A 22,742-nucleotide genomic window follows, 5' to 3' on the forward strand; every position below is an offset into this window, starting at 1 on the left:
AAATAATTTTTTTAAATATTTTTAAAAGAATTTTGAAATTAAGTTTTTAAAGAGTTTTAAAATAATTTTTAAAGGAATTTTAAAAGTATTATGAAATTAAGTTTTAAAAGATTTTGAGATTAAGTTTTTAAAGATTTTTTAAAATCAATATTTTTTTTGTTATTTTCTTTTTTAAATATTTTGAAATCAATTTGAATTTGAATTATTTATCAATTTGATTTTAATTACTTAGTCATATCACCCGATCTAAATTTTCAATCAGGGAATCCTATAATTTTTGTGAGATGAATTATGGTTGATTTTTTTTATCTGGTTTAACTTTGTGTTAGATTCAGGTTTAGATTTGGGTTCAACGAGTAAGCATTCTTTGGATAAACTTCTGGGCTATGGTGAGTCACAAGGAACTCATTAAAGTAATCATGCCTTCGAAGTTTCCAAATAGTCCTGCCCATAGAACTTAATACTAAACCTTGGTCTATCTGGTTAGGATCCATTTAAGGGTAGCTTCGATCAGTTCCACTTGGCCAAATGCACCAGGTCGAAGTCATATCCTCCTAGACATGTGATGCCCAAGCTTCCCTAATGTACTATCATCCAAAAACTTCACCAGTACCGTGGATCAAGTTAAACCTAGCCCATTTTTTTTAACCTTAATTACCCTGCCGAGTAGTCTACTCTTGTTTACCCATTTCGAGTAGATTAAGTTCGGTTACCCAGTCGGGTAGTTTAGTTAGGTGTGTCAGCTGATCTGGATCCTCCTTCTAAATTTTTATTTGATTGAATTTTGAATTTTGAATTTTAATTTCGAATTTTTTATTTAATTTCAAATTTTGAATTTTAATTTTGAATTTTGAATTTGAATTTTAATTTCGTTTAATTTTAATGGTTTTTCTGTTAACTCCCCCTGGATCATAGCCTTGATATGGCCTATCGAGGTAGTGTATTTGATCCTTCGGGACCCAGTATTGACCAAGTCCAACTTGATTAATTAATTTGGACTTGGGGACCCATGCTTGGACTGATTTATTATTTTGTCTATTAACTAGAGATAGATATGATTTATATTTTCTGTTGGTTCTAAATCCAAGTCCGGATTTGTTATAAATGGCTCGCTATTTTCCAAGAATTAGGTCCAAATTCTTGGAACCCAAGGTGAATCGTTCCAACGTGTCCTTGAGTTCTTTAATTTGAGATTTCAAATTGGAATTTTCTTCCTCAAGTTGTTGGACTTGAGTCGAACTTCCAATTTGAATTGGTTCAGTTAAAGCACTCAAGTCAGTCGCTTCCTTAAGGGATGTTACCTCCTTTTGGAATGACTTGACCCGGATGTTGGATTTAGCCAATTTCTTAAGCAGGTAAGGAATTAAGTTTTCCGAGTTTTCTAAGTCAATACTTGACATTAAAGATCTTACAGTGGTTTTGGGTCCTTCAGAAATGGATACGGATCTGTGGCTTCTCTCGGACTCGGATCCGGATTCACTCTCGGTATCTGTCTCATATTCGGACTCAGTTTCTGCCACAGATGCTAGTACCGGTAGTGCGAGGAAGCTTGCCGGTTCTTCTTCGTCAGTCTCGGATTCGTCTGAAAACTCGAACCATGTTGCCTTCATCATTTGTTTCTTTCTAGCTTCCTCTGTCTTGCTTATACCTGCAACCAACGTAATACCTTCCTCGGCCGAAGTAGTATCATGTTGTTCATCTAACTCAAATAAATCATCTATTAAATTATGCTTACTTACTTGGCTACCTTCGTGTAACTGAATCAGATTCTCCCACAGCTCCTTGGCACTTGAGAATGGGCTGACGCGATTTAGCTCCTTATTCGTTAAGCCGCACTGAAGTGTATACGTTGCTTTTGCGTCTGCTTCTACCTTTTTGATAAGGTTCGCGTCCCAGTTCTCGTACAGTAGTGGCATGCCGGCTTTGTTAGTTGGTATTTCGAGCCCGGTCTTGGTGATCATCCACGTATCGAATTGTGTCTTCAGGAAAGTTTCCATTCGCCCCTTCCAATATCCGAAGTCTTCTCCGGAGAAAAGTCAGGGGCGAACGGTGCTGAACCCTTCTTGTTGGGCCATTTGTAATATCGACAGTTTATGTAAAACAAAAACAAAAGAAATGTGTCAAGACTAGGTCTTGGATTAGTAGTGCGGGAAGATAAGGATAAGAAATAATGAACTCGATTGGTGTTGTACCAGCTTCGAGTAAAACCGATTCGTAAAATAATTAGAATGTAGCTAATTAGCTAATTCTAATTGACTCCAAAAGAACAGAAAATAACCACGAAAAAATGCGTGATTGGTGGTTGCACCAGATCAACGTGACCCTGCTTTGATACCAATTGTTAGATCGAGACGCGCAAGAGGGGGGGGGTGAATAGCGCTCGCGGCTATTCCGTTCGATTATCAGAATCGTAAAAACTCATTCAGAAATAACGCAGCGAAAAGTAAATAATAAAGACACGAAGGATTTACTTTGTTCGGAGCCTGTGACGACTCCTACTCGAAGGCCCGCGATCCTTGATCGCTTCTGGTGGGCAACAACTATAAATTCGTTAAAAGTACAATAAGAGATTTACAATTGTAAGCACCAAAATAAATTATACCGAAAATAACAGAATCGAAACTGATGTTCCAGGTCGTCAATATGTCGCAACAGCACCTCGGAATGATCTTGTTAGCAGCACGTTGAAGAAAGGAAGTCTGGAAATGTTGTATTCAACTGCTGGTCGAAACCCCCTTATAAAGGGTGTTCAAGGCGCCTTGAAAGCTATTCAAGGCGCCTCCATGTTGCCGAGTCGCCCGCGTGGATCAAGCTTGAACTGGTCGAATTTTATCTGTTCAAGGCGCCTTATGCCTCATCCAAGGCGCCTTAAGCAACTGGTTCAAGGCGCCTTATGACTCCTTTAAGGCGCCTCCAGAGTGCTTCGCAGCCAGCTCCAGCTTTGCACCCGAGGTGCCTCCAAGCCCCATTGAGGCGTCTCAGACACTGTTCATCCGAGGTTCACTTGTGCTCCTTTGGTCCTGCAAAAGTGTTAGTCCCAAACACATACTTGCAAACCAAAGTTAGCACAATACAACAGAAAATATGATAACAGAGTAAAGACAGTCTCTGGACTGTCCGGGTCTGACTTCGAATTTCCGTCCGGAAACCCTAGGTCGACCCGACGCATACTGTTCCCTCTATGAGGAACGCGTCCTCACCTACTCCACTCAGGAGATTTACCTGCTGCCAGTGCGATCCTCCAGATCGACTGGACTTTTGCTCAGCACTCGATGCTTCCGGACTTTCTGCTAGACATCCGCTTCCCGGCTAGTCCAGTCTTTCACCTGGTTCGCGACACCAGGACTTTTCACCTAGGGTTACCACCCCCTAGGACTTTTGCCTGAAGCCATCGACCTGCCAAGACTTTCTGCATAGGGTTACCACCCCCTATGACCTAGGGTTACCACCCCCTAGGGTTTTCCCTTTGCCTAACCGCAGCTAGGACTTTCCTGAAATACTCAAGAAGACTTGTTAGATCACAAAACACCTTAACTTTGAATCCTTTGCCATTATCAAAACACGAGTTCGATCGTCGGATGCTTTCCGCACCAACAGAAGGTGTTCGTGTTTGACGACATGGCAATCTACAACAGAAAATAAATAATCATATTCCACTAATCATTTAATTAGGTCATTAACTAAATGATGCTCCCACTGAATTATAGAACTTTTGTATAATCAAGTCATGGATGTGGTCAAACCACACCTACTAGATTCTAACCAACTAGCTATAATTCTTGCGGGACAATATCCACATCATACTAAGCCTTGAGTTAGCTTTGGCTAAATCGCCCAAGACTTAGTATGATCGGTAGGTAACTAATTACCAATTACATCTCTATGCAACTCTTGTTTATAGGATTAAGATCCGCATGTATATTAAAACTTAAGTTGGCTTTGGCTAAATCGCCCAAGAGTTAATATAAATGTGATTTTGACCTATCTACCAACCATTGGAAAATGCCCATAGTTAAACTCGATCCAATTGAGTTTAACTAGTTTACACAATCTAATTGAGTTTGTACTCACCCATGCGTTGATAGGTGGGACCAAGATTGTCCCTCCGCACCCTACCAAGATAATATGTGTTGCTCTCTGCTTTGACAGATTCAACAACAACATGTGATCGAGGTAGTGATGGGTATCACGGCATGGTAGGCATTTCGAGTTGACGTGATTTAGATCTAGTCTAATCGTTGAGGTGTATCATATACTCAATTTAGATCTAATCTAATCGTGGTGCATCATATACGCGATTTAGATCTAATCTAATCGTTAAAGTACTAATTAATTACTCTACTCTAGCATGCATCACATACACACACACAAGCAATTAATTAAATTGTGATTAGTCATGGCCCTACTACGATCTTCTCAAGCCAATGAGAAGATCGGATGGTCAATCTAGGGTCAACAGCTTCTCCAAGCTCCTCCCTTTGACCGTCATGTGTTGCTCACACCCTCCTCGTAACTCCTCCTCGAGTGGACCTTCCACATCTCCATTTTATACATTACAAAGATGAAACTCGAGTTACATTCGAGTCTAAACTATTTTACAACAGGAAATAAAATAGAAAGGCATGATGCGCAGGTCGCGTATCAAATATACAGCACACACAATCACACAAAAATGGTGCGCATGCCATATTATGAATTATAACACATGTAACCAATCCAATTGGGGTTTTTTGAGCCATAACCATCACAAATCATACAAAATTCTAAATTATGTATTTTATATAAATTTCTGTGATTTTATTATTGTTTTTACGATTTTATGAGTCGCAATTTCCCTGCGGTCCCGTTTAGCGATTTTCGGGCGCAATCGCGGGACAACGCCCCTTGCGGGGTTAGGGGCAGCGCCCCTTCTCGTGAAATGAGTCTCACGAGTGTCCCACGATGATCTTACAGCGCTCTAAGCCGCTGTCCCAAAATATTTTGGGCTAGACCTTGCCGTTTTGGAAGGCGTTTCTCGGTAGTCGAAGCTAACAAGTGTTCAAACACTTGTTGCTTTGCTCCTACGAGAAAAATACTCTTAAAAACCATAAAATTAACAAAATCACAAAAACTTACAGAACTTTAATTTTTCATAAAAATTAAAGTAAAAACAAGTACATGTTCGCACGTGGCTCTGATACCACTGTAGGGATTTTCAAGCCGTAAAAACCGCTTTTTGCGTTGCAGAAACCCCAAAATCCCATGCCACCGGATCCGTGCGAAGATAAAATTTTACATGTACAAGTTTTTCTACCCTAGATCTACATGGTTAAGAGATTACCCTTGTAGCGAAGCCCTTCGCGAATCCCGCTCGTCCAAGGTTCGCCAGATCTCAAGGGTGTCAAGTGAACACCCCTCTATGTGTATCCACACAAACAAAAGGTAGAGTGTGCTAGCACCCTTGAAGGTTTCGGCCAAGGTGGAGGAGAGGGAGAGAAGAAGAAGCAAGGAGGAAGAAGATGAAATCAATGAGCACAAAATTGTAACTCACACACATCTAATGGTGGTCGGCCACTTTAGAGGTTTTTAAACCTCCATGGGATACCAAGAGTCACAACTCTTGATCTCCCTTATGAGGTGGTACACACATAAGCCAATCTTGATGATGTGGAACATTATCATTGGCCCACTTTATGCCAACTCACAAATGAGGTGGCAAATGTTCAAGTCAAGGTTAAGTCAAACTTGACCTTTCATCTTCCCTCTCAAGTCAAGTCAAACTTGCCCTCTTCTCTCCCATAGTTTATCAAATCTAACTATTTGATTCAAACCAATTTAATTTAATGAATCTATATTCATTGAATTAAATTGATTCAATGAATCCAAGTCTAAATTGATTCATTGAACACATGAATCAAATTGAGTCCAACTCAATTAGTCTAGTTTAGATTACTCTTAATCCAATTTGGTTCATCACATGAACCTAATCCTCTTGGTTCATCATATGAACCTATTCTCCATCTAATTGCCCTTTGTGTGTGACCCTATAGGTTCTTGTAACATTGGCAATGCTCCTAAACCCATTTAGAAGCATAAGTAATGAGCGGTATCTAGCAACACATCATTACTACCCAAGTTACAAGAATGTTGAGATCCAACATCACCTTGTGACTACTAATTGTGACTCTTCATAATATATGACAAGTGTCCTTCTATCCTTGACATCTAGATTGATCAATTTGAGATATAGACGGTGTCATCCTTTGATCAATCTAAATCTTGAACTCCAAGTAGACTCACTCTAATCAAATGAGTTTAATATCTCATATTGACTCACTTGGACATGACCATGTACTTAGTGGTCTCACTCTATCAAGAATAACGATGTCACTCCCGTTATATAGTAGGGATAGATCCCATCTACATCACTCACATCCCTCCGCATAATTTGTTACATACCCAGTAATCGCCTTTATAGTCCACCCAGTTACGGGTGACGTTTGACGAAGCCAAAGTATGCAACTCCTTATGTAGGGAACCATGGTGACTTCAGGTCCAAGGACTAATAGTCATACTAATAGCCACATGAGAAAGTATATGACACTCATATAACAATCCATGATACTTTCTCATGGCGGGTCATTCAGTATATATTCTCCAATGCATACCCATGTGTCAACTTGATATCTCTATATCCATGACATGTGAGATCAAGTCATCGAGTTAACCTACATGCTAGTCTTGTCGCATTAACATTGTCCCTGAATGTTAATACTTGACTAGGAATGATTAAGAGTAGTGTTCTCTATATCATCTCACTATCGATTCAACCAATCGATTGATATAGATAAGAACCTTCTACTCAAGAACGCTACTATACTTAGTTATTTGGCACCAATACAAGTAAGTATAATAACCAAACAAATGTCTTTATATACATAGGAATATGATACAAAGAGTCCATACAACAACCATCATATGATTGGCTCTAGGGTTCTAGCTAACATAATTCGGATTACACTTAATCCAATGAGTGGGTTCATTCGTGTCTAACTCAATGATTAATCTAAAAAGCCTAATCATCTCATGATTGGCTCTTAGGGCTAATTATTAACAATCTCCCACTAGCACTAGTATCAATCACCACTAAGATGACATCAACACTTTGGATTTACCCATTATTCTTAATATCCTTTGTATTTTAGTCAAACTAAACTACCCATCTCCATATCTACTTGTTCTTTGTGTGTGACCCTATAGGCTCTCGTAACATTGGCAATGTATCCAAATCAACATTTGTGATACATAAACAATGAGTGGCATCTAGCAAGGCATCATTGCTACCCAAGTGACAAGAAAGTCGTGATACGACCTAACCTTTCCGTGGTTATCTTATTGTATGACTTGGTCCCTCTATCCTTGATATCTAGATTGATCAATGAGGCATAGACCGTGTCATCCTCTTATCAATCTTTGTGTTTCTTGATCTCCTAGTAGACACACTTTCAAATAAGATCAATATCTTATATTGACTTATTTACGCATGACCATGCTTTCTTATGTCCTACTAATGAAGGGGCCCACAGATATCACTCCCATTATATGGAAGGGATAGATCTCATCTACATCACTCATATCCCTCCACATAATTTATTGCATACCCAGTGATCAACTTTATAGTCCACCCTGTTACGGGTGACGTTTGACGATACCAAAGTATACAACTCCTTATGTAGGGAACCATAGTGACTTTAGGTCTAACGACTATTCATACCAATAGTCACATGAGAATGTTTATGACACTCATATGGAGATCCATGAAATATTCTCATGGCGGGTCATTCAGTATATATTCTCTAATATATACCCATGTGTCAACCTGATATCTCATATCCATGACTTGTGAGATCAAGTCATCCGTTGGCCTACATGCTTGTCTCAACGCATTAATATTGTCCTTGTATATTAATGTTTGACTAGGAATAGTTAAGAGTAGTGTTCTCTACAATATCTCACTATCAATTCAACCAATTGATTATTGTAGATAAGAACCTACTACCCAAGGACATTATTATTTTTATTCAATCGGCACTGAACTTCAATAAATATAATAACCATAACCTTTACCTCTTAATTAATAGTGATATATGATACAAAATGAGCCCTTTACAATCATCTTATAATTGGTAATAGGACTAATACTAACAATCCACTAACACTAGTGCCAATCACTGAGGTATCGAATATCCATTGACCTAGTGTGACCATCATGCTTTCCCTGTGCCAAAGCTTTGGTCAAAGGATCCGCAATGTTAGCATCGGTTGGGACTCTGCATATCCTTACATCGCCTCTATCGATGATCTCTTGAATGAGATGGAATCGCCTGAGTATGTGTTTGGATCTCTGATGAGAGAAAGGTTCCTTAGCCTGTGCAATAGCCCTATTGTTATCACAATAGAGGTCTATTGGGTTTCCTACACTAGGAACAACACCAAGCTCTGTAATGAACTTCCTGATCCAAACAACCTCCTTTACTGCAGCTGATGTAGCAATGTACTCGGCTTCTGTTGTAGAATCAACGACTATGTCCTGCTTCGAACTCTTCCAACTCATAACACCACCATTTAAGCAAAATACATACCCTGATTATGATCTGTAATCATCCTTATCAGTTTGGAAGCTAGCCTCGGTGTAACCCTTTACAACAAGCTATTTCATCGCCTCCAAATATCAAAAAATAATCTTGAGTCCTTCTCAAGTACTTAAGCATATTCTTGACTGTTGTTCAATGACCTTCACCTGGATTTGACTGGTATCTGCTCGTCATGCTCAACGCATACGAGATGTCTGGGTGAGTACAAAGCATGGCATACATGATAGACCCTATAGCAGATGCATAAGGAATCTGATCCATGCAGTCCCTTTCTACCTTAGAAGAGAGACATTGAGTGTTCGAAAGATTCACACCATGTGACATAGGCAGGAATCCCTTCTTGGAATTCTCCATAGCAAAATGTTTAAGCACCTTATCAATGTACGTAGTCTGGCTTAGGCCAAGCAATCTCTTAGATCTATCTCTATAGATCTTAAGGCCTAAAATATAGGCTACTTCACCTAAGTCTTTCATTGAAAAACAATTCCCGAGCTAAGTCTTCACTGACTGAAGAGTAGGGATATCATTTCCAATGAGTAGTATGTCATCTACATATAATATGAGAAAGATGACTGTGCTCCCACTGACCTTCTTGTAGACACAAGGTTCATCTTCATTCTTAATGAAACCAAACATTTTGATCGCATCATCGAATCGAAGATTCTAGCTTCTAGAAGCTTACTTCAATCCATAAATGGATCTTTGCAACTTACAAACCTTTCCATCATGCTCTGGATCTACAAAACCCTCAGGTTGTGTCATGTACACATCCTCGAGTAGATTTCCATTAAGAAATGCAGTTTTGACATCCATTTGCCCGATCCTATAATCATAGTAAGCAGTAATAGCAAGCATGATCCGAATGGACTTGAGCATCGCAACTGGTGAAAAAGTTTCATCATAGTCTATACCATGAATCTGCTTGAATCCTTTAGCCACCAATCTACCTTTATAGGTATGCATATTTCCATCCATGTCAGTCTTCACCTTGAAGACCCACTTACACCCAATGGGTTTGATCCCTTCAGGTGGATCAACCAAAGTCCATACTTGGTTAGTGTACATGGATTCCATTTCGGACCTCATAGCCTTTAGCCATTTCTGAGAATCTGGGCCCTGTACAGCTTCCTAATAAGATGTAGGCTCATCAAGACCAATAAGCTCTACATCACTGTGGTCAGACAAGAGAAAAGAATATCTCTCAGGTTGACAACGAATCCTATCAGATCTGGGTAGAGCTTGTGCTACTTGAACAGGTTGTTGTTCCACAACTTCTTGTGGTGTAACAAGATCCCGATCCACAACATCTTTTGATACCTATTCAATTTCCATCAAGGTGTCAGTGCTAGTATCTTGAACTTCTTCAAGATCGACTTCACTCCCAGTAGTTTTTCTAGAAATAAATTCCCTTTCTAGAAATACAACAGTCGTGGCAACAAACACCTTGCCATGTGTGGTATTATAGAAGTAATATCCCTTTGTTTCCTTAGGATATCCAACAAAGTAGCACTTATCTGATTTGGGTCCTAATTTATCTAAGATTTGTCGTCGAACGTAAACCTCACAATCCTAAATCTTCATAAAAGACATATTGGGGCTCTTCCCTGTCCATATAGTATATGGTGTCTTTATGACAGCCTTGGATGGAACTTGGTTAAATGTGAAAGTGGTTGTCTCTAGAGTATGTCCCCAGAAGGAAGTAGGAAGATCTGTATGACTCATCATCGATCGTACCATATCTAATAAAGTACAGTTCCTCCTTTCTGATACACCATTCTATTGTGGTGTTCCGGGTGGAGTGAGTTGAGATATTATCCCACACTCAACGAGATGGTCATGAAACTCTAGGCTAAGGTATTCCCCACCTCGATCTGATCTAAGTATCTTAATACTCTTACCAAGTTGGTTTTGTACTTCATTCTTAAATTCTTTGAACTTTTCAAAGGATTCTGACTTGTATCTCACCAGATACACATAGTTGTATCTACTGAAATCATCAGTGAAGGTAATGAAGTAATGATAGCCTCCTCTAGCTGCTATTCTTAGAGGGCCACATACATCAGTATGTATGAGTTCTAATAGATCATTAGCCCTTTCACCATGTCCACTAAATGGAGTCATTGTCATCTTGCCACGAAGAAAAGATTCGCATACCTCATATGATTCAAAATCAAATAAGTCCAAAAGTCCATCCTTATGGAGTTGGGATATGCGACTCTCATTTATATGACCTAAGCGACAATGCTAGAGATATGTTTGGTTCATATCATTAGATTTGAACCGCTTGATATTTATGTTATAGATTGGGTTTTCAAAGTCTAGAACATAGAGTCCATTTATCAGAGGTGCACTACAATAAAACATGTCATTTAAATAAATAGAACAACATTTGTCCTTTATTATAAATGAGAATCCCTTCTTGTCTAAACAAGAAATAGAGATTATGTTTTTGGTTAAAGCAGGCACATAACAACACTCTTCCAGTTCTAAAACAAGCCCAGTGGGCAAACATAAGGAGTAGGTTCCTACAGTGACAGCAGCAACTCTTGCACCATTGCCTACTCGTAGGTCCACTTCGCTCTTTGTCAATAATCTACTATTTCTCAGCGCCTGCACGTTGTACAAATGTCAGATGCACATCCGGTATCTAATACCCATGAAGAAGAAATAGATAGATTGACTTCTATAACATATATACCTGAGGCAGAAGTCTCACTTCTCTTCTGTTTCATTTCCTCTAAGTACCCTTTGTAGTTCCTCTTCCAGTGTCCAGTCTCATCGCAGTGGAAGCAGGTTCCTTCCTTAGCAACCCCACCTTTGGGTTTCAGTGCATGAGCCTTGCTCTTACCTTTGGCTTGGGTCTTACCCTTACCTTTAGGCTTCCACTTGCCTTTGCCTTTAAACACCATCAAAATGGAACCAAGCTTTGCTTTCTTAAGGTTGAGTTCAACAGTTCTCAACATGCTCAACATTTCAGGCAGTGGTTTCTTAATTTCATTCATGTTGTAGTTCATGACGAAATGACTATAACTATTAGGCAACGACTGCAAGATAAGATCAGTGGCCAATTCTTGGCCTAGTGGAAATCCCAACCTTTGTAGATTCTCCACATACCCGATCATTTTGAGCACATATGGCCCAACAGGACTTTCTTCTTGCATTCTGCTTTGAAATAGTGCTTTGGAGATCTCAAATCTCTCATGTCTTGCTTGTCCTTGATACAGTTGTCTAAGATGTTCAATTATATCATAAGCATCCATGTTCTCATGTTGCTTCTGAAGCTCAGGGTTCATGGTGGCAAGCATTAGGCATGACACATCTAATGCAGCATCTTGATGCTTCTTATAAGCATCCTTATCATCTCTAGTGGCAGTAGCAAGGGGTGCTTCAAGAATAGTCTACTCTAGGACATACAATTTTCGTTCTTGCTTGAGGACTATTCTCAAATTTCTATACCAGTCCAGGAAATTAGCTCCATTGAGCTTGTCCTCATCAAGGACAGATCGCAAAGAGAGGGTATTTGTTGTACTTGATGACATGGTAATCTACAATAGTGAAATGCAGGTCTTAGTATCATATATCTATCATTTAATGAGGCCTTTAATTAAGTGATTCTCCCACTTAATTCTAAAGCTTGATAGAAGCAAGTCACTACTAGTTCTATACCCATAAGCAAAGACATTCTAGTGGGACAAGATCCACATTATACCTCATCTTGAGTTAGCTTTGGCTAATCGCCCAAGACTTGTATAAATAGGTAGGCAACGTGTACCATTCGGACAAAATGTATATTATACTTTTCTTGAGTTAGCTTTGGCTAATTACCCAAGATTTGTATAACTTAGGTAGATAACATTCACCAATTACATCATATGTAACTCTTGTATCCTTAGATGAAGAACACTGTTTGTTCGTTTTCCCATCTTATGAAATATATATTATAATTCATCTTGAGTTAGCTTTGGCTAATCGCCCAAGACTAGTATAATATGATTTACATCTTATGGGATATACCTTTAAGTTCTCAATCCAATTGAGGTAAAATTAAGTCATACCCAAAGGTCAATAGTCGGACATCACAATTGTCCTGTCGCACTCTACCAAGATAAAACAAGCCACTTTGCTTTGGCAAACCTAACTATAGATGATCGAGGTAGTAGTGAGTACTAAACTTTGGTAGGCATATGTAAATGACCTAATTACGATAGCTACACATGCATCACATACATCATGGCATATCATGACATATATCAACATATACACAAGTTTAAACGTGGCATAGTTATGGCCCCATAAACTACGATCTTCTCAAGCCAATGAGAAGAGTGATAAGTCAACCTAGGTCCAAGCAGCTTCTCCAAGCACTTCCTTGGTTGTCGTGTGTTGTTGTCCTTCCTCCTTTTAACCCGTCGTCCAGAAGACTATCTCTTTCTAATTTTGTACATTACAAAATCTAATGAAACTTGAGTTACATTCGAGTGTAATCTAATTACAACAAGAAAAAAGGGAATGAAGGCACGACACGCAGGCTGTATTATAAATTACAGCATTACACACATCCAATCACATTGGGGTTAAAGGGTCATAACCATCCACCATGTCATTTATATTCACAATATACTAATGACATAAAATTTACTATGATTGGAGCAACTAATTATGAGCCGCAATGCCACGACGGTCCCACACCAACAAAACACCCATTTGGGTCAAGATTTGGCCGAGTTAGTCACACACCAACTTTCGGCCATGACTCAAGATTTGCCCAAAACTCCAAATCTATCCAAGACTCATAGTCTGGCCGAGACCCATAATCTGGCCGAGAGTCAAGTGTGGCCGAAACTCATAATTTTGTCAATCATAGAAAACCCTATCATGCAATTTCTATATCATATATAAAAATTCTAATAACTTAGCATATCCCTTCGCAAGTGACTCTGATACCACTGTAAGGGAATAGGTTGCTAAACACGCAAACGTGCAGCGGAAAAAACCTATTTCCTCCAGAAGATCCATGCAAAGGGAAACATAATCTTATACTAAGTTAGATCTAAAGACATGATAGAGTTATACCTTTGAATCGTGCTCACGATCTCTCGACAGTTTGGATCACAGCATGATCAAGCGTTCACGCCTCTACGGTATCCACATAAACAAGCCTTGCCTTCGTTTGTCTCACAAACTCAACAAGATGGAGAAGAACACACAAGGTTATGCTAGCAACCTATAGGTGTGTTTCGGCCAAGATGGGAAGGAGGAAGAAGAAGAAGCAAAAGAGACCTTTCACCTTCTCAAGTGATGAAAATCTTATGAAAAATATCATCCAAATGATATTTATAGCCATCCCATGGAATATCAAGAGTCTCCACCCTTTCATCTTCTAATCCAATGGCTCAAAATCAACCATTCAATCCAATGGTTGAATTTTGACCATTCACCCAATGAGTCTAACCCATTGATTCCCATGTAATTCGACTCAATCCAACAATTGGATCTATTTGAGTCTAACTCAATGAGTCTAATTCGGATTACACTTAATCCAATGAGTGGGTTCATTCGAGTCTAACTCAATGATTAATCCAAAAAGCCTAATCATCTCATGATTGGCTCTTAGGGCTAATTACTAACAATAAACTCATAGTCAGCCATGGAATCCACCACTTGATCTATGTGAGGTAGAGGATAATAGTCTTTCAGACAATCCTTGTTGAGATATCTGAAATCAATACATACTCACCATTTGTTACCTCGCTTAGAAACCAGAACCACATTAGTCAACCAACTTGGGAATTGTAATTCCTGAATGTATCCAACCTCCAGTAGCTTGTCTACTTCCTCTTTGATGATCTTATTCTGGTCAGCCTCGAAGTCCCTCTTTTGTTGTTTGATCGGCGGGGCGTCTGAATAAATGTGAAGAGTGTGCTCCATAACTGTTGGCGCAACACCTTTCACTTCCTTAGGTGTCCAGGCGAACACATCATTATTTTTTGTCAAGCACTTTATCAAATCCTCTCTGAGATCAGGATCTAGGTCAGAAGCGATATGTGTGGTAGTTTCCGGTCGGCCAGGCTATATTTGCACTTCCTCCTTTTCTTTATATATGAGGGTGGGTAGCCTTTCATGAATGACATTGATATCCATCCTCTTAGCTTTTTGGGCGGCATTAGCTTCCGCCCTTACAATCTCCACATAACATTTACGTGTTGTTATCTGATCTCCATTGACTTCCCCTACTTGATCATCCACAGGGAATTTTATCTTCAGGCAGAAAGTAGAAACAACTTGTTGGATCGAAAGCGCTAGAGGGGGGGTGAATAGCACTCGTGCCTTCACTGTTTCGAATTCGTAAAACTATCGAGTTATAAATCAGCGAAAATAACAATGCACAAACACACAAAAGACATGAGAGGTTACTTCGTTCGGAGCCTATCTCGACTCCTACTCAAAGGCCCGCGGTCGTTGACCGCTTTCGGTGGGCAACAACTATAAGTTCGAAAATACAACAGATTAAGTACAATAATCAGAAGTTAAAGTATACCGACAACACTTAAAAATAGTGAATTTGGAGTTCCGGGTCGTCAGGATGTTGCTACAGCACTTCAGGGTCGTTGAGTTTGCATCTTGTCGTAAGAGAATTGCTTAGGAGTAGTTATACTGAGCTGCTGGTCGAGTGCTGCTTATAAGGGGTGTTCAAGGTGCCTTAAAAGCCATCCAAGGCGCCTCCAGGATGGCCGAGTCACTCGCATGGATCAAGCCTGAACTGGTCGTGACTTATCCCTTCAAGGCGCCTTCTGTGCTCTCCAAGGAGCCTTCAAAGCCCGGTCCAAGGCGCCTCCGGTCTGGACCAAGGCGCCTCCACTGAGCTGCGTTGGCAGAAGCTGGCTCGCACCTGAGGCGCCTCCAAGCCCCATGGAGGCTCCTCGGACACTGTACATCCGAGCTTAGCTTGTGTTTTTTGGTACTTGCAAAATGCATTAGTCCAGAGTACCTGCAACACAAAGTTAGTGCACAATAATAATAATGAATTAAAGTTTGACAGTCTCCCGACTGTCTGAGTCTGACTTCAGATTTCTGACCGAAAACCCTAGGTCGACTCGACACCTACTGTTCCCTCTACGGGGAACGCGTCCTCACCTACTCCACTCAGTAGATCTACCTGTTGCCAGTGCGATCCTCTAGATCGACTGGACTTTTGCTCGGTGCTCGATGCTTCTGGACTTTCTACTGGACTTCCGCTTCCCGGCTGGTCCAGTCTTTCACCTGGTCCGCGACACCAAGACTTTCCACCTAGGGTCCCCCCTAGGACTTTTGCCTGAAGCACTCTACCCACCAAGACTTTCCGCATAGGGTTACCACCCCCTATGACCTAGGGTTACCACCCCGTAAGGTTTTCACTTGCCTAACCACAGCTAGGACTTTTCTTGAAACACTTAAACAGACTTGTTAGATCACAACATAACCTTAACTTTGAATCCTTTGCCATTATCAAAACTTAGGTTCGATCATCGGATGCTTCCTGCACCAACAATCTCCCCCTTTTTGATTATGGCAACCCAAATTCAAAGTTAAGTAAAACAAATGCATAAATATATTTAAAAGGTTTAAGTGAGCAAGCTTAAGTATATAAATTCAAATACAAGCATAACTTAAGCTAACACTTAAACTTTGTGAAGCTCCCCCTTAATACAGGGCTTTCTTTTTGAATCAGACTTTCTTTTACTTTTGAATTTCCCTACTCTCCCCCTTTGCCATTTATCAAAAATAAGCCAGTTTAAAACAAGTTTTAACAGATTAGGCTTTGAAAGAAGGGAAAAAATGCTGGTGTATACTTAGCTTATAATTAAATTTTACTGAAAAAACTGTTAGCTAAGGGAGAAAGAGGACTTAAAAGGAATTTTTTTCACCTAAGTTTAAAAGGCTAATATATGGTTGACTTCTTTTGAAACTTAGTTGTTTTTTGAAAGATACTTAGTTAAATTTTGAAAATCTATTAGAAGAAAAACTTAGCTAGATTTTAAAGAATTTTTTGGAGACAAAAAAATTTTGAAGTCTATTTTTAATTAGCAGAAATATTTTGAAAGCAATGAGTTAAATTTTGCAAGTGTATGCTTTTAATACTTTTAGCTACGTAACGAATGAATCTGAGAGGTAACTTAGAAAAATATTTTAGCAAAAAGTTATAAAGTTAGATTTCAAGGTTGACTAAGTTTGAGAAAGTTAGAAAGTTGCTATATGAATCACTTTAACTAAGCCTTTTGCAAACTTTGAATTTTGAAAGTGTAGCTTCAGTTAAAAAAGGTACTTAGCTTAATTTATTTAAAAAAAAATTAATTTGAAAAAATAGGAGTAAGAACTTGTTAAATTTTAGGACGAAGAGGGAGTAACTATTTAATTTAGGTTATTTATTTAAATTTAGTTGGTCCTTAAGTCCAAGCATGAGTCAGGTTAAATAGATGTTAAGTTATCCAAATTGTTTTGATCAGGTATCAGAGTCTTAAAGCATGCTCAATCTTACAATCTCCATTTCCATCACCAACTGTCTATGTTAGCTAGAGCCCTAGAGCTAATCATTAGATGATTGTATTTTGGACTTATTGTATCATATTCTATATAAATAAAGGCATTTGGTTTTGGTTATTATACTTACTTGTATTTGTGCCAAATAAACTAAGTATAATAATGTCCTTGAGTAGATGGTTCTCACCTATATCAATCGGTTAGTCGAATCGATAGTGAGATGATATAGGGAACACTACTCTTAATCATTCCTAGTCGAGTATTAACATTCAGGGACAATGTTAATGCAATAAGACTAGCATGTAGGTCAACTCGATGACTTGATCTCACAAGTCATGGATATAAAGATATCAAGTTGACACATGGGTATACATTTGAGAATGTATACTGAATGACCCGCCATGAGAAAGTATCATGGATCGTTATATGAGTGTCATATACTTTCTCATGTGGCTATTAGTATGACTACTAGTCCTTAGACCTGAAGTCACCATGGTTCCCTACATAAGGAGTTATGTACTTTGGTTTCGTCAAACGTCACCCGTAACTGGGTGGACTATAAAGGCGATTACTGGGTATATAACAAATTATGCAGAGGGATGTGAGTGATGTAGATGAGATCTATCCCTCCTATATGACGGGAGAGACATCGGTATTCTTGATAGAGTGAGACCACGAAGTGCATGGCCATGCCCAAATGAGTCAATATAGGATATTGAGCTCATTTGATTTAGTGAGTCTACTTGGAGTTCAAGATTTAGATTGGTCAGAGGATGACACGGTCTATGCCTCACATTGACCAATCTAGATGTCTAGGATAGAAGGACACTTGTCATATATTGTGAGGAGTCACAATTAGTAGTCACAAGGTGATGTTGGATCTCGACATTCTTGTAACTTGGGTCGTAATGATGTGTTGCTAGATACCGCTCATTACTTATGCTCCTAAATGGGTTTAGGGCATTGCCAACGTTACAAGAACCTATAGGGTCACACACTTAGGACAATTAGATGGAGATTAGGTTCATATGATGAACCAAGAGGATTAGATTCATTTGATGAATCAAATTGGATTAAGAGTAATCCTAATTGGGCTAACTTGAGTTTGACTCAAGTTGATTCATGTGTTCAATGAGTCTAATTTAGATTTTGACTCATTGAATCAATTTAATTAAATGAATTAGATTCATTATATTAAGTTGGCTTGAATCAAATGGTTAGATTCGATCAACCATGGAAGAGATTTGTTCAAGTTTGACTTGACTTGAGAGGAAGATTAAAAGTCAAGTTTGACTTGACTTTATGCCACCTCATTGGTGAGTTGGCATTGATGTGGACCAATGATGATGCACCACATCATCATGGTTGCCACCTCATGGGAGTTACTAGTGAGTGCCACCTCATGGAGGTTACATTCCCTCTTTGATGACAACTTAATGCATTAATGAGGGGGTTACATTTGGGAAATGTGGCCGGCCACAATTTGAATGAAAATGGATTCATTTTCATTCAAGTGATGATTATTGCATCTTCTTCCTCTCAAGCTCTCCCTCTCCTCCTCAACTTGGCCGAACCATACATAGGTGCTAGCACACCTTTTGTGTGGTTTTCTCCACCTACGTGTTCGTGTGGATACTTCTAGAGGGGTATCTATCTTGATACTCTCGAGATCCGGCGTTTTGGACGAGCGGGATACGCGAAAGGCACGCTTCGAAGGTATAATTCTTCTTCATGTAGATCTAGGAGTAGATCTAAGTTGTAAACTCGTACTTGTATCATTTTTGAAAAGTTTTCTTCACACGAGATCCGTTGGCTAGGGTGATTCGGGGTTTCCGTGACGCGAAAAAGCGGTTTTCCCGGCCCGAAAAACCCGACAGTGGTATCAGAGCCACGTGCGAAGCTTGTACGAGTTTAATTTGATTTTTATGAAAAATTAAAGATTCTGTACATTTCTGTAAATTTATGAATTTTATAGTTTTAAGAGTAATATTTCTCGTAGAAGCGAAGCACAAGTGTTTATACACTTTTAGGCTTCAACTACCGAGAAGTTTTTCCCAAAACGTCATCGTTTCGACCCAAATCGTTTTGGGACAGCGGACTTAGGCGCTCTTGGATCGCTTAGGAGTAACTCGCGATGGTTAGATCGTGGATAGGGGTACTGCCCCTAATCCCGCAAGGGGATTTGCTCTGCGATTGCGCCCGAAATCGCTAATCGGGACCGCCGCGAAAAATTTACTCATAAAATCTGTAAAATTATGAAAAATTATAGAAAAATTACAGAAATATATAATTTTGAATTATATATTAATTTTATGATAGTCATGGCCCAAATGACCCAAATTAGATTTGGATATTGTGTTGTAATTCATAATACGGCCTGCGTGTCGTTATGTGTTGTGCGTGCTTGTAATTTTTTTTTTTTATTTTATTTTTCGCGACCTGCGCGTCGTGCCTTCCTTTTATTCTGGTTGTAATTAGATTTAGACTCAAATGTAACTCAAGTTTCAAAAATTGTAATGTACAAAATTGGAGCTGTGGAAGGTCCACTCGAGACGGAGTTACGAGGAAGGCGCGAGCAACACAAGGTGGTCAAAAGGAAGGCGCTTGAGAAGTTGACCTTAGGTTGACCATCCGATCTTCTCATTGGCTTGAGAAGATCGTAGTTGAGCCATGACTAATCACAAAACTTAGTGAATTACTTGTGTATATGATGCATGTTTAATTAAGTAATTAATTAGTGCCTAGCGATTAAGATTAGATCTAAATCGTGCACAAGATGCACCCTTACGATTAGATTAGATCTACATCGTGTACAAGATGCACTCTATCGATTAGATTAGATCTATTTTGAGTATATGATACATCATCATTTAGATTAGATCTAAATCACGACAACTCAAAATGCCTACCATGCAGTGATACCCATCATTACCTCGATCGCATGATGTTGTTGAATCTGCCAAAGCAGAGCAACGCATACTATCTTGGTAGGGTGCGGAGGGGCAATCTTGGTCCCGCCTATCAACGCATGAGTGAGTATAAACTCAAAAAGATTGAGTATCCCTAGTTAACTCAGTTGCATCGAGTATAATTATAGGCATTCTTCCAATGTTTGGAAAGGTAGGACAAAATCACGTTTATATTAACTCTCGGTCGTATTATCCAAAGCTAACTCGAGTTTTAATATAAATGAGGATTTTATCCTATAAACAAGAGTTGCATAGAGATGTAATTGGTAATCGTTACCTACCGATTATACTAAATCTTGGGCGTATTAGCCAAAGCTAACTCAAGGATTAGTATGATGTGGATCTTGTCCCACATGAATTATAGAATTCAGTGGGAGCATCATTTAGTTAAAGGCCTAATTAAATGATTAAGAATATGATATTTATTTCTACTTTTATTCTGTTGTAGATAACCATGACGTCAAATACGAACACCTTCTCCCTGCGATCTGTCCTTGTGAAGGACAAGCTCAACGGAGCAAACTTCCTGGACTGGTACAGGAACCTGAGAATAGTTCTCACCCAAGAACGTAAACTGAACATTCTGGAGTAGCCCATTCCGGAGGCTCCTCCTGCCACTGCCCCGCGAGCTGACCGAGATGCTTTCAAGAAGCATCAAGATGACGCATTAGATGTGTCCTGTCTAATGCTCGCGACCATGAACTCTGAGCTTCAGAAGCAACACGAGTTAATGGGTGCTTACGATATGGTTGAACATCTTTGTCAACAATATCAAGGACAAGTGAGGCATGAGAGATTTGAGATCTCAAGGGCACTGTTTCAGTGCAAGATGTCAGACGGGGCTCCTGTAGGCCCATATGTACTCAAAATGATTGGGTACATAGAGAACCTACAAAGGTTGGGGTTCCCACTTGGCCAAGAGCTGGACACTGATCTGATCTTGCAATCCTTGTCGGATAGCTATAGTCAGTTCGTTCTAAACTACAATATGAACGAGATTGACAAGCCACTGGCCGAACTGCTTAGCATGTTAAGAACTACTGAGCTAAACCTTAAGAAGGCTAAGCCCAACACCGTTCTGATGGTTCAGAAACATAAGGGCAAGGGCAAGCCCAAGGGCAAGGGAAAGTCCCAAGCCAAGGGCAAAGGCAAGGCACTGAAGCCGAAAGGAGGGGTCACCAAGGATGCTACCTGTTTCCACTGTGGTCAGACCGGGCACTGGAAGAGGAACTGCAAGGTATACTTGGAGGATCTTAAGAAGAAGCGAAGTGAGACTTCCACTGCAGGTATATATGTTATAGAAGTTAATCTATCTATTTCTACATAATTGGTATTAGATACTGGATGTGCTTCTCACATTTGTACTGATGTGCAGGCGCTGAGAAATAGCAGGGCATTGACAAAGGACGAGGTGGACCTACGAGTAGGCAATGGAGCACGGGTTGCTGCTGTTGCTGTAGGGACTTACTTTCTATCTCTGCCCTCTGGGCTTGTACTAGAGTTAGTCGATTGTTGTTATGTGCCTGCATTAACTAAGAACATTATATCAGTTTCTTGTTTGGACAAGAAAGGTTTCTCATTTACTATAAAGAACAAATGTTGTTCCGTTTATTTAAACGATATGTTCTATTGTAGTGCATCTCTGATAAACGAACTCTATATTCTAGACCTTGAGAGCCCTATCTATAACGTAAATACCAAGAGGTTCAAGACTAATGACATGAACCAAACCTACCTTTGGCACTGTCGCTTAGGTCATATAAATGACAAGTGCTTATCCCAGCTCCATAAGGATAGTTTGTTGGACTCATTTGATTTTGAATCATATGAGATATGCGAGTCATGCCTACGAGGCAAGATGACCAAGACTCCCTTTAGTGGGCACAGCGAGAGAGCAACTGATTTGTTAGGACTCATACAAAGTGATGTATGTGGCCCTTTCAATGTTGTTGCTAGAGGCGGTTACAGGTACTTCATCACATTTACTGATGATTTCAGTAGATATGGTTATGTGTACTTGATGACACATAAGTCTGAATCCTTTGAAAAGTTCAAAGAATTCAAGAATGAAGTACAGAACCAGCTTGGCAAGAGTATTAAGATACTTCGATCAGATCGAGGTGGAGAATACCTTAGCCATGGGTTCCGTGACTATCTAGCTGAGTGTGCTATTCTATCCCAACTCACTCCTCCTGGAACACCACAGTGGAATGGTGTATCCGAAAGGAGGAATCGTACCCTATTAGATATGGTACGATCGATGATGAGTCACACAGATCTTCCGACATACCTTTGGGGCTATGCTCTAGACACGGCAGCTTTTATACTCAACCGAGTTCCATCTAAGGCCGTGATAAAGACACCATATAGGATATGGACTGGGAGAGATGCCCAGGTGTCTTTCATGAGGATTTGGGGTTGTGAGGCTTACGTTCGACGTCAAGTCTCAGACAAGTTAGGACCCAAATCCGACAAGTGCTATTTTATCGGATATCCCAAGGAAACTAAGGGATATTACTTCTACATTCCCAGTCAGCACAAGGTAGTTGTGGCAAAAACTGGGGTCTTTCTAGAAAGGGACTTTGTTTCTAGAAAGACTAGTGGGAGCGCGTTTGATCTTGAA

The sequence above is a fragment of the Zingiber officinale genome, chromosome 7A (genome assembly GCF_018446385.1).
Source record: "Zingiber officinale cultivar Zhangliang chromosome 7A, Zo_v1.1, whole genome shotgun sequence".
NCBI lineage: Eukaryota > Viridiplantae > Streptophyta > Magnoliopsida > Zingiberales > Zingiberaceae > Zingiber > Zingiber officinale.